The sequence below is a fragment of the Mytilus galloprovincialis genome, chromosome 14 (assembly GCF_965363235.1).
Source record: "Mytilus galloprovincialis chromosome 14, xbMytGall1.hap1.1, whole genome shotgun sequence".
Taxonomy (NCBI): Eukaryota; Metazoa; Mollusca; class Bivalvia; order Mytilida; family Mytilidae; genus Mytilus; species Mytilus galloprovincialis.
The window spans coordinates 3,489,935-3,501,209 of NC_134851.1; the positions used below are offsets into that span (position 1 = coordinate 3,489,935).

The 11,275-nt window shown below is 32.7% G+C and overlaps 1 long non-coding RNA gene across 1 annotated transcript; it reads left to right on the forward strand.

Annotated features, from left to right (window-relative positions):
* Window positions 1-1,258: 1,258 nt before the first annotated feature.
* On the forward strand, window positions 1,259-8,230 carry LOC143059862 (uncharacterized). The gene is made up of 5 exons (XR_012973639.1): window positions 1,259-1,636; window positions 3,454-3,542; window positions 5,008-5,101; window positions 6,016-6,225; window positions 7,827-8,230. It is a non-coding gene; the product is annotated as an uncharacterized LOC143059862 (long non-coding RNA).
* The last annotated feature ends 3,045 nt before the right edge of the window (window positions 8,231-11,275 follow it).

Sequence of the window (11,275 nt, forward strand, 5' to 3'; positions counted from 1 at the left end):
TCCTGTATCTTTTTTCGTCTTTTTCGTTAAGACCATCAGGTTCTAAAGTGTGGAGTTGGTGGATCCAAAAAAATTCTCTTCTCCTTCTCGCCGTGGTGTCCCATTCGGTGTTGACTTCTATAATTTGGAAAGTGACATTATTAAAAGGATGTTTCGTTGAACGAAGATGTCTTGTGAGAGGACAGTTTGTGTTGGTTTTGTACGATGAACGATGGTTATTGAGCCGAATATTAAATTTGTCCATTGTTTCAGTATTTTAACATTGCCATAATGCGTGGAGGTTTGGCTAGCCATAAAACCAGGTTCAACCTACCATCAAGAAATGGAAGTTGTTATCTAATACTTCGTTTCTATGAATGCATTTTTTGGTTTTTGTCGCACTTCAGTGTTCTGTTGTTTTCATCTTATAGTTGATGTGTTACCCTCAGTTTTAGTTTACTACCTTTGCCTTTATTGTGTATCATTTACAATATACAATTTATCGAGCAAGTTCTTAAAGACATTTATCGCAAACCCTTTGAAATGTCTTTCCATGCATTTCTCGTTTCTCGTTATTTTATATAGAATAGACCGTTGGTTTTCCCGTTTGAATGGTTTTACACTTGTAATTTTGGATCCCTTTATATCTTGTTGTTCGGTGTGAGCCAAGGCTCCGTATTGAATGCCGTTCCATGACCTGCAATTTTTTACTTTTATAAATTGTTATTTGGATGGAGAGTTGTTTCATTGGCACTCATATCACATCTTCCTATACCTATATAGTCCAGGTAAAAAATGGATCCTTTAAAAAGTTGTAAGAATTATTATTTTCAAGGTTATAGATAAGTTTTATTGACCACTGCCACATACGCCTCTATAAGCAAATTCTTTCTGTCGGTACGAACTAAGTAAATAATTACGATCTGAGAAACAAATGTAACCACAATAAAAACATTGATCACTTATAATTATACGCCTTTTTTCTAGATATTGTCAATTTTTCTTGTTTGCATAATGTCGAATAGTGAATACATGTGCACTTGAAATTGAAAAAAAGGAATACTTCTATCAATAGGAGCAGTTTACGTCAAAATTAAATTATTTTATCTCGTAACAATTAAAAAAACGAAGGCATGTGTCATCTTCACATGTACAGCTCTATAATTTCATGTTAGTCGATATATATAGTTTGTTCTTTATCATGTTATAGATCTGTGAATAGATTTTCTACCCGTCAAATACATCTGTCAAGATGTACCTAGGTTATTGGTGTGCCTGATTTTGGACAAACATTTGGAAAAGTGGTAGTTTGCACATACATGTAGCAAACGTTAAACCAAACTTCAACTTAGTAAAATGAAGATAACTTTGTGTGTTGTGCGCTATACTGTTATTACTCTGTTTATGAACACACTTTGTTTTGCTAATACTAATATACAAGGTTTTGTAAACACACAAGACAGAAAAATTCTACCAAGCAGTTCAACATTGAAGATAGAAACAGCTACATCACCTATGGATTGTTGTATGCTCTGCGTGCTAGGAACATGTTGCTATGCAAGTTATGACAAGAAAACTAGACAGTGTATCTTAGAAGAATCTTGTTGCCCACAAAGTGAAATTTCAGTAGATGCATTGATGATGAAGACGTTCACAGGTACAAGAATATAATTTTGGAATTGTAAATATTTTATACATTTCTTTAGATGATTCTCCTCCCTGATAAATTTTATTGATAATTGCTACTTTTCTCCAGATGTAAAATGATCAGTTTAATAAGCAGAGATCACACGACATTGATAGAAATATAATTTAAGCATTGATTTTTGGTCGTTTTACACACGTAAAGAGAACATGTAACAATATGTCTACCATAAACGGAACAATCACTAGTTCCGTGAACTTTTTTGCAGTTTTAGTGAAGTTAAAGACAATGTATCAGAAAGGAAATCAAATGACATAAAAAAAAAAGAAAAACAAGAGAAGGAAAAAGTACAAAAGATTATGACTGAAAGTTTCCCAGACAAAACCATATAAACCATTATTGTCGACGTTTGTTTTTAAAACGAATTGAGAATGAGGTTTTTAGCCTTATTAATGTAACTTATCTAATTTTCATGTTTTATGACCCCTCTCCTTTTTCTTACGCTGTGTTATGTATTGTATATGTAAATATGCTTATCAACGTTCATTTGTGAATTGATATATGTTTGTATAGTTCGTCCATTTGTGATGTTTATCGAAATTATTGAAATATAGATTCCACAACTGAAACAAGTGTATAACGATTTTATTTACTCGAGACAGTTTAATTTTAATATTTAAAGCGCGAGGCTTGCCGAGCATTTTAGATATTTAAGATTTAACTGTTGAGAGTGGAGAAATATCGTAATACACTTTGATATTGTCAAAAAAGCTGTGCGTACGAAACTTATTTATTAAGTGTTGTTTTCATTTAACTTGGATTTTCCCTTTATCATTTCTTTATCGTTCTTTAATAGAGGACGCGGTGTGTCAGTGTAAGGTCATCAGGATGGCCGGAGGCCAGAGGGTGATCTTACACTGACACACCAAGTCCGAATGGGATAACTATTTTACAACCGAGCTGTTTTAGATTAGACTAAAAACTATTTACAATTCATTAAATCTAGTTTAGAACGCCACACAACCATTATAATATACTTTATATATTACTATATGATGTATACCCTTTATGACCCCCTAACACGATGAGTAGATATCAAACAATGTCAACTCGCCCCACTGGCCAATCGGCCCACACTATATCGCCTCTTTATGAAAAAATCCCACTTTTGAAACCGACTTGCCCAACTTTAAAAAAGTGTAAAATCAAATTGAACAATCAGTCTGACAACTCATTTATTTAACGAAAAGGGTTTAAACCCCACTGAGTAAAGGTCTGCCAACTCACCCCAGTTATAAAAATATCTTGCTTCCTTTATGTATGTTAAATTTCTGATAGTTCGTATCCAGTCGTCCTGGTGAAGTGGTATGTTTCTTAGCTTGATATGCTAAAGGTCTTGAGTTCGAATCCTTGCATATACACTGGATTTTTTCTACGTGAATTTTGATAGATAGTCTTTTCCGTATAATTAATTATAAGTTTTATACTGGATTTGAAATTCTCGCCAAAATGCTACAGAACAAAGGAAAGCATGCATAACAAAGAAACTTAAACTGGGGTGATCTGGTAGGGGTGATACGGCTCAGATCACCCCTGTTAGAACAGAGGAGCTGGGATGTAATCAAAGGTATGTTTATATAATTATTGATGTGTTTTCATATAGCGGTACGTAATTAGTCATAACATGCCGTAACGTCTTAGTAAATTTACAATACATTTAGCTTGTAGAACTCAAATCATTATAATTTTACTATTAGAATCTATGTAAATATTTACAGAACGTTTTGCTTGATATTGGTTTTCTTTAAGAATTGATGCAAAATTTGTAGGTTCATTACAATGCCAAAACGGATGGTTTAAGAAAGGAAACAACTGCTACTTCTTCAGTAATGACGAAAGAAATTGGAACGATGCTAAGGTTTGTACTCCTTCATTTGTAAAAAAACAATAGGGAATATCAAAGGTCGCTCTCATATATTTTATAAGTGAAACACAATTCTCAAGATAAGTGAATCTGAAAGTCATGACAACATGAACGAATATTGAAAAAAATATGTTGAAAACCCGTTTTCTTAAGTAGAATTAAGATTACTACTTTAACTTGGTCCAAACCTATCTAAATATGTTTTTGAAATTGCTTAATTATGTCTTCTTTGTCTTATACGTCATAGTACTAGTGTGTTTAATTGCGGGAACAGCACATAATTGGTTTCAACAAGAGCGCCTCGATCCAAAAAAAAGTCGTTTCATTGGGGGTCTGCATATATACTGATAATAAGTCGGCTTTTTTTTACGCCGACGTTTTACCCCTTACTATTGCTCATCATAACACATTCATCATCAAGGGCAAACCAGTCGTAAAATCAGTATAAACTCAAATACCATCAATTTTTGTTTTAATTATAAGAATTCAACTTATAATTGTATTGAGTTGTGAAAGTGTTGGTTATGCGCACGTTTTCAATATGAAGGGGCTTCTTCGCTTCATACAACATGTACTTCGGTCAATGGGCAGTTGATTTCTTATAGTTTTTTTTCTGAGTGTGTCGTATTGTCGTTTGAGTTTTATGTTGCACTTCAGTGTTTCTGTTGTTTCGTTGTTTTCTTCTTATAGTTGATGTACTTCCCTCGGTTGTAGTTTGTAACCGGAATTTATTTTCTCTCAATCGATTTATGACTTTCGAACAGCGGTATACTACTACAGCCGTTATTTTACATCCCTATAAATAAAATTGAGAATGGAAATGGGGAATGTGTCAAAGTGACAACAACCTGACCAAATAAAAAACAACAGCAGAGGGTCACCAACAGGTCCTCAATGTAGCGAGAAATTCCCGCACCCGGAGGCGTCCTTCAGCTGGCCCCTAAACAAATATATACTAGTCCAGTGATAATGAACGCCATACTAATTTCCAAAATGAACACAAGAAACTAAAATTAAAATAATACAAGACTAACAAAGGCCAGAGGCTCCTGACTTGGGACAGGCGCAAAAATGCGGCGGGGTTAAACATGTTTGTGAGATCTCAACCCTCCCCCTATACCTCTAACCAATGTAGAAAAGTAAACGCATAACAATACACACATTAAAATTCAGTTCAAGTGAAGTCCGAGTCTGATGATAGAAGATGTAAAATATATATAAAAAAATAAAACAAATAGTAAGAGTCTTGAATAATCTCCTTTCCTTGAGGTGTATGCATTAAATGCTTTCAGAAAAATGAAAACTGAAAAAAAACCGAATAGATATTCTTGTGCAATTCATTATCAAATTTGTTATAATTTGTACACAAATCTTGACTATTGAAACTTAATAAATCTAAAAGACAAAAAACGGAAACCAGCATTGTGATACCATGCTATATAATATCCATTCATTTTAGTCTATTTGCGAAAGTTACGGCAGTATGCTTGTAGAAGTAATATCAAGTTGTGAATTGAACTTTTTAAAGACTATGGCAACTGGATATGTTACATGTATGTATATATAATTGTATTTTAACTAATAACATATTTTTTTTTAGAGTTACGGCATGTTATAAAAGCCTCAGTTTTTTTAAAAATTAAAAGTTTTGTCAGATAATTTATAAAAGAGGGACGGAAGATACCAAAGGGACAGTCAAACTCATAAATCCAAAGCAAACTGACAACGCCATGGCTAAAAATGAAAAAGACAAACAGAAAAACAATAGTACACATGACACAACATAGAAAACTAAAGAATAAACAACACGAACCCCACCAGAAACTAGGGGTGATCTCAGGTGCTCCGGAAGGGTAAGCATGCACATAGTAATGATAACTCAAATCAACACAGAAATACTTACTACTGAGCTGGTGATATCCTCGGGGAAGTGATGTCCATACTAACTACTGGTCTGGTGATACCCTCGAGGAAGTGATGTCCATACTTACTACTGGGCTGGTGATACCCTAGGGGAAGTGATGTCCATTCTTACTCGTTATAAAACCTATAATTTCATTCAAAATCTTATTTTTCAACAAATGGAAGTGACACGAAAATGTTGTCTGCAGACACAAGTAAAAGACAATTTACAAATACGTTACAAATCATTATAATTCAGTTTTTGTATCAAACTTTTACTAACTGCAAAACTATGTTCATATAGATTAATTCATATATATCTATTTTTTCATATTTTTGCAATTTTAGGTTTCCTCATATACTTTGGAAAATTTGGAACACTTTGAAAAATTGTTTATCTATAATAGTTATCAAAGGTTCTAGGATTATAATTTAATACGGCAGACGCGTGTTTCGTCTACATAACACTCACCAGTGACGCCCAGATCAAAACACTCAGCATCTATAAGCCATGAACGCCATATTTATTTTGGAACTTTTTATTTACATATAGTTTCATTTATAGCCTTCTGGATAGGCGGCACAGACATAGAAAAACAGGGCGATTGGGTATGGTCCACTAGTCAGACTTATATCACCTTTACTGACTGGCATCCCGGAAAACCAAACAATAAGGAGGGAAATAATGAACATTGCATTTACATGAAGTTGGCAGATGACCTTGAATGGAATGATAGCCGTTGTTCAAACATAAAACGTTTTATCTGTGAAAAAAGTAAGCTTTGTTTTACATCTGTAGTCGATTTAATAAACAGAGTGTGTATATATTAACGAGTCTAAATTGAAAACTACGTTCAAACCTATGATTGCGTTGGATAAAAACCGCAATTTTTATACGTGTGCATGTACAACAAATTTCGTTGTAGAAGGGTCTAAAAACAGCACAAACAACATTTTCCAAAAGACCGAAAACGTGAAAAAGTATATTTAAACAAAACGCATTTGACTAACACGTCGAACAACTGATGTTCTTTAACCCTGCTGACTGCCATTGGCGATTGCCAAATAAAGTTGATCACAAGATGTAACAAAATGGATCTTAATATAAATTTAATACTTAACAGAATTTTTTTTTTAACTTGTGGCCACGATGTTATGCCACAAACATACGGTGTCAATATTTTTTAGTACACCAGATCCGGATTTCGACAATAAATGTCTCTTCAGTGATATTAGGGATCGAAGGCCATATACAAAGTACCGTCATTTTTATAAAAGTACCCTCATTGTTAGATACTTTTGAATTTTAAGAGTCAATATAGGCGAACGGTTAATATAAACCAGAGGGAAAACATGATACAAGCCCAAACGAAAAAATATAAACGAGTCTAAATTGAAAACTACGTTCAAACCTATGATTGCGTTGAAAAAAACAGCAAGTTTTATACGTGTACATGTAAAGCAAATTTCGTTGTAGAAGGGTGTAAAAACAGCACAAACAACATTTTCCAAAAGACCAAAAAAGTGAAAAAGTATATTTAAACAAAACGCATTTGACTAACAGGTCGAGCAACTGATGTTCTTTAACCCTGCTGACTGCCATTGGCGATTGCCAAATACAATTGATCACAAGATGTAACAAAATGGATCTTAATATAAAAATACTAAACAGAAAAAAATTAACTTGTGGCCTATATATATATAGATTAAAACATTTTTTTACCATGACAAAATGATTATCGCCAAAACTACGTTTTTTTAAAATTTGAGAATGAACATTTTCTGTCTGAGAAGCATTTGCCTTTTTCTTTTGTGATGTCACTCATTATAATTCATTTTTGAAAACACCTGTTGTACATGTGGCTCATGTTGTATAATATCTATAACATTATATTTATAAGATTTTAAAGATCTTTGTCTGTCAATCTTGTCGTTAGTATTTTCGCATATTATTTCAGTTGCATAATGGCTAGCTATTAATCCATCATTTTGTTCATTACAATATGCCTATACCAAGTCAGGAATAATGCAGTTGTTGTCCATTCGTTTAATGTGTGTGAGCTTTCGCTCTTGTCATGTGATTAAGAATTTTCAGTTTTTTTTTAGATGTTACGTTTTGCATTGACATCATGCTTCATTTGTTTATTCTATTCTTTGTTATGCGTTGTTCTTTTATTAGACGTCTTACGGAAATTTAAAATGACAGGCACACGTGTGTTATGGTGGTTATATGTACCTGTAGTCATTAGTTTACACCTCGATTGCTATATTTTTCGTGCTCATAGTATTACATCATGTACATGTTTGTTAACTTAATCATTCTTTAAATCAGATATATTCCTAGTAATTATTGTGCATTGACATTTTTTCTTACAGACTTATTTAATTGAGTGGAAAACATACAGACAGAAGAGACAAAGATGACATCTTTAAAAAAGACAATACTTTTAGTGAACCAATTGTTGTATAATGAAAATGTATAAACCAAATTCATGTATTTGATTTTGATGCTATATTGGTTATTCTCATTAGATTTTGTTTAATGCTTAGTCCGTTGCTGTGTGTGTTACATTTTAAGGTTGTGTAGTTGTTCCCTCTAATATTTAATGCGTTTCCCTCAGTTTTAGTTTGTTACCCCGATTTTGTTTTTGTCCATATATTTATGAGTTTTGAACAGCGGTATACTACTGTTGCCTTTATTTATCCGCAGAGTGTACAGATGTTACTGAAATTACGTGATTACTTGATATAATATTGTACGTAATTCAATGCACTTTTAAGCTTTTCTTTTTATTTACACTCTATATTTATTTATTGATAGATGTTATTTAGCAATATCACCAGGTTCAACCATCATTTGTTTTAGAAAAGGAGTATGAACTTTTTTTTATATCAAATAGGCCGTTCCTATGTATGTTGATGTTTTGTTTTTGCTGCACACTAGTTTTTGTTGTCCCGTTTTCTCTTATAGTTGATGTATTTCCCTCGGTTTTAATGTGTAACCCGGATTTGTTTCGTCTTATCGATATACGTCTTTTGAACAGTAGTACAATACTGTTGTACTAAATTAGAGATTTTTAAAGCTTGTTCACTATTACTGCAGGCAGTTTAAATACCAAGTACATGTGCTACCTGTTGCCATCATACCTTGTGTACATGTGCTACCTATTGCCATCATACCTTGTATTTTAAACGCTTTGTTGTGTAACTCTGAAATGCTGATAAATACAGACGAGGTCGTGAAAATGAGAATAAAATATGTTTGATTTTGCTATTTGATGTGGAACGTTCTGGCTTAAATTTTCCTTAGAGTTCAGTTTTCTTGTGTTTTTTTTACTTTTTTTGAAACAACCAACCACCTCATCACAGTCACACAAAAATACCAGGTATGTACTAAGATAAGCAACACCACGGGTGATCACCACCAGTTTGTTTGGTGGATTTCGTATTACTTAGTCTTCTATTATGTTTTGTGTACTATCGTTTTCTGTTCTCTGACTTTTTCAACCTTGGCGTTGTTTTTTCTTTTTGATGAGTATGAATGTCCCTATGGTATCTGTCGCTCCTTTTTAGAAAAAAAAATATAGATTTAATGCGACAGAACTGCTTTCTTGCTATACCTTTCTCATTGACGACCAATGCCATGAAAATTTAAGGCAGGAATATACATAATATTCTGTATTAATTCTATATATTGTTCCTGTAATATATAATGTTAATAAAAGTAGTATTGGTTGCTTGAATTATTTATCCAAAAATAACCAAAGTGCAAAGTATAATTTGCACCATAAAGCGTCGAAAATTTGTTTAAAAGTTTGGATGCACTATTTATTGACATCACGATCGATTTGCTATTAAAATCCAGGAGAACTACTTTCAAAGATAATAACAAACTGTTTAACATTGATAACTAATTGTCTATATTAAATTACGGCCTGTTTCATTCCTTGTCACAAAGACTATAACTATCAAAACCAAGGAGTAAGCAAAGACTAATGAAACCGGAAGACATTTACATCAACAGTTACAAATAATAGAAACAATATGCACTCTACTAAAAACCAAAAGTGAAATCAGGTGCTCTGACAGGGTAAGCATTTCCTGCATTGCATACGGCACCCGTCGTGTTATTTCTCTGTTCATTTCGGTAATGATGGATATTTATTATGACTCAGGAAGACTATCAGATATGATTTCTGACACACTTTTGTCATAATGGCAAATCAGCTCATGATGACGACCGTAACATTCCTTGAGTGATGACTTCTATTTGATTGATTCATAGCCCTGTCTTAGCAACTTTAGAGAAATCAGTATTCCTCGTTTAACAAAATCAACGTACTATGAGCTAGCTTTAGAGTAACTCATCAATTGAGACACATATGCTCCGCACAAGACTAACCAGTGACGCTCGGATGAAAAAAATTCAAGATCCAAAACAAGTTGAAGACCACTGGGGTCGAAAAGTTCCAAAAAGTTGTGATCAATACGGCTAGGGTTTTTTTATCTGATATAAGAACATCTTTATTATTTAGAATAATTCATACTTTTACAAACATTTTAAAAGTGGTTATCTCAGAAGAAATATTTTTAAGATAGCGTTGGAAATCTAAATAATTTTCTTACACTGAAAAACAAAACACCCCCAGTCCCTTTTTTAAGATAAATGGTGGATCCCTTATTCATTTTTTTCTATGTAAAGAAATGCCGGTACCAACGTTAATATTCTAATAAAAAATACATGAAATATATAAAAAAAAATCATGTCTAATCTAAAGTTAAAATTCCTATCAACTCAAAAATACACGATTGAATCTATGAATACAAAGTGTCCACCGTGTCCGTGTAATACATGTTCAAATAAGTAGCAACTCTTGAAGAAAATCATTCAAATTATGTCACCAATTTTGGACGGTTAGCTGCAAATTAATTATATCGTGACACGTGTTTAATACTGACCAACCCTATTAGAGGTTGCACTTTGAAAATACAGCTGTTTCTCAAAACAGGCCTCTTTTGGGGAGATCTTGAATATTCATAGAAAATTAATTTTGTTTACATACTTGTTCCCTGTAATGCTCTCTGTGTTCCATCTCACAAAGACATAACTTGGGAATGTTACCAGTAAATAAACATGTGCAGATTTTTTTTACATTGAAATCTGTGATTCGATTTATTTCATTCGAGGTAGGGGTAGTTAAGAAAATTAGTGTTAGTTTAAACTCTGAGAAGTTCAGGGCATATAAACGTTGAAAATGTGCCGCACAGCCCTATATTTTGATCTTTGAAAAAAATTGTGGTGCATATGAACTTTCAATTCTAGAATAAGATTTTTTTCAAAACTTCATAGTAAAAGTGGTACAGTTTTAGCCGAAAAAAAAGTTCCTATCGAAAATTTCAATATTTACAGAAATGCAACCTAGAGATATATATAAAATCCTATAAACATGAAAATAAAGAAATCCCAAATGTATGCCTTTACATATCTCATAACAAGACAAAATCCATTTTTCAATAACTTTTCGTTCACTAATGAAATAGGAAATCTATGTTTTTTTTATAAATTCATTTTGATATATATTTCATATATATTGAGTTCGTATATGTGGGATCACACGTAAGTTTTTTTTATTATTTCTTAGAGATAATGTGTGGAATGGCCTGTTTATTTTAAATGTATTTTAGCCATCCTGTTTCCGTTTCTCCCCAAATAAAAACTAAACGTAAGCTTGCTTTGAAGTCATTTTTATTCAATACTTACTTGCGCAGTTATATTAAAAAAAAGTCTAAAATGTGAACACATATCTTTGACTTAACATGGTACT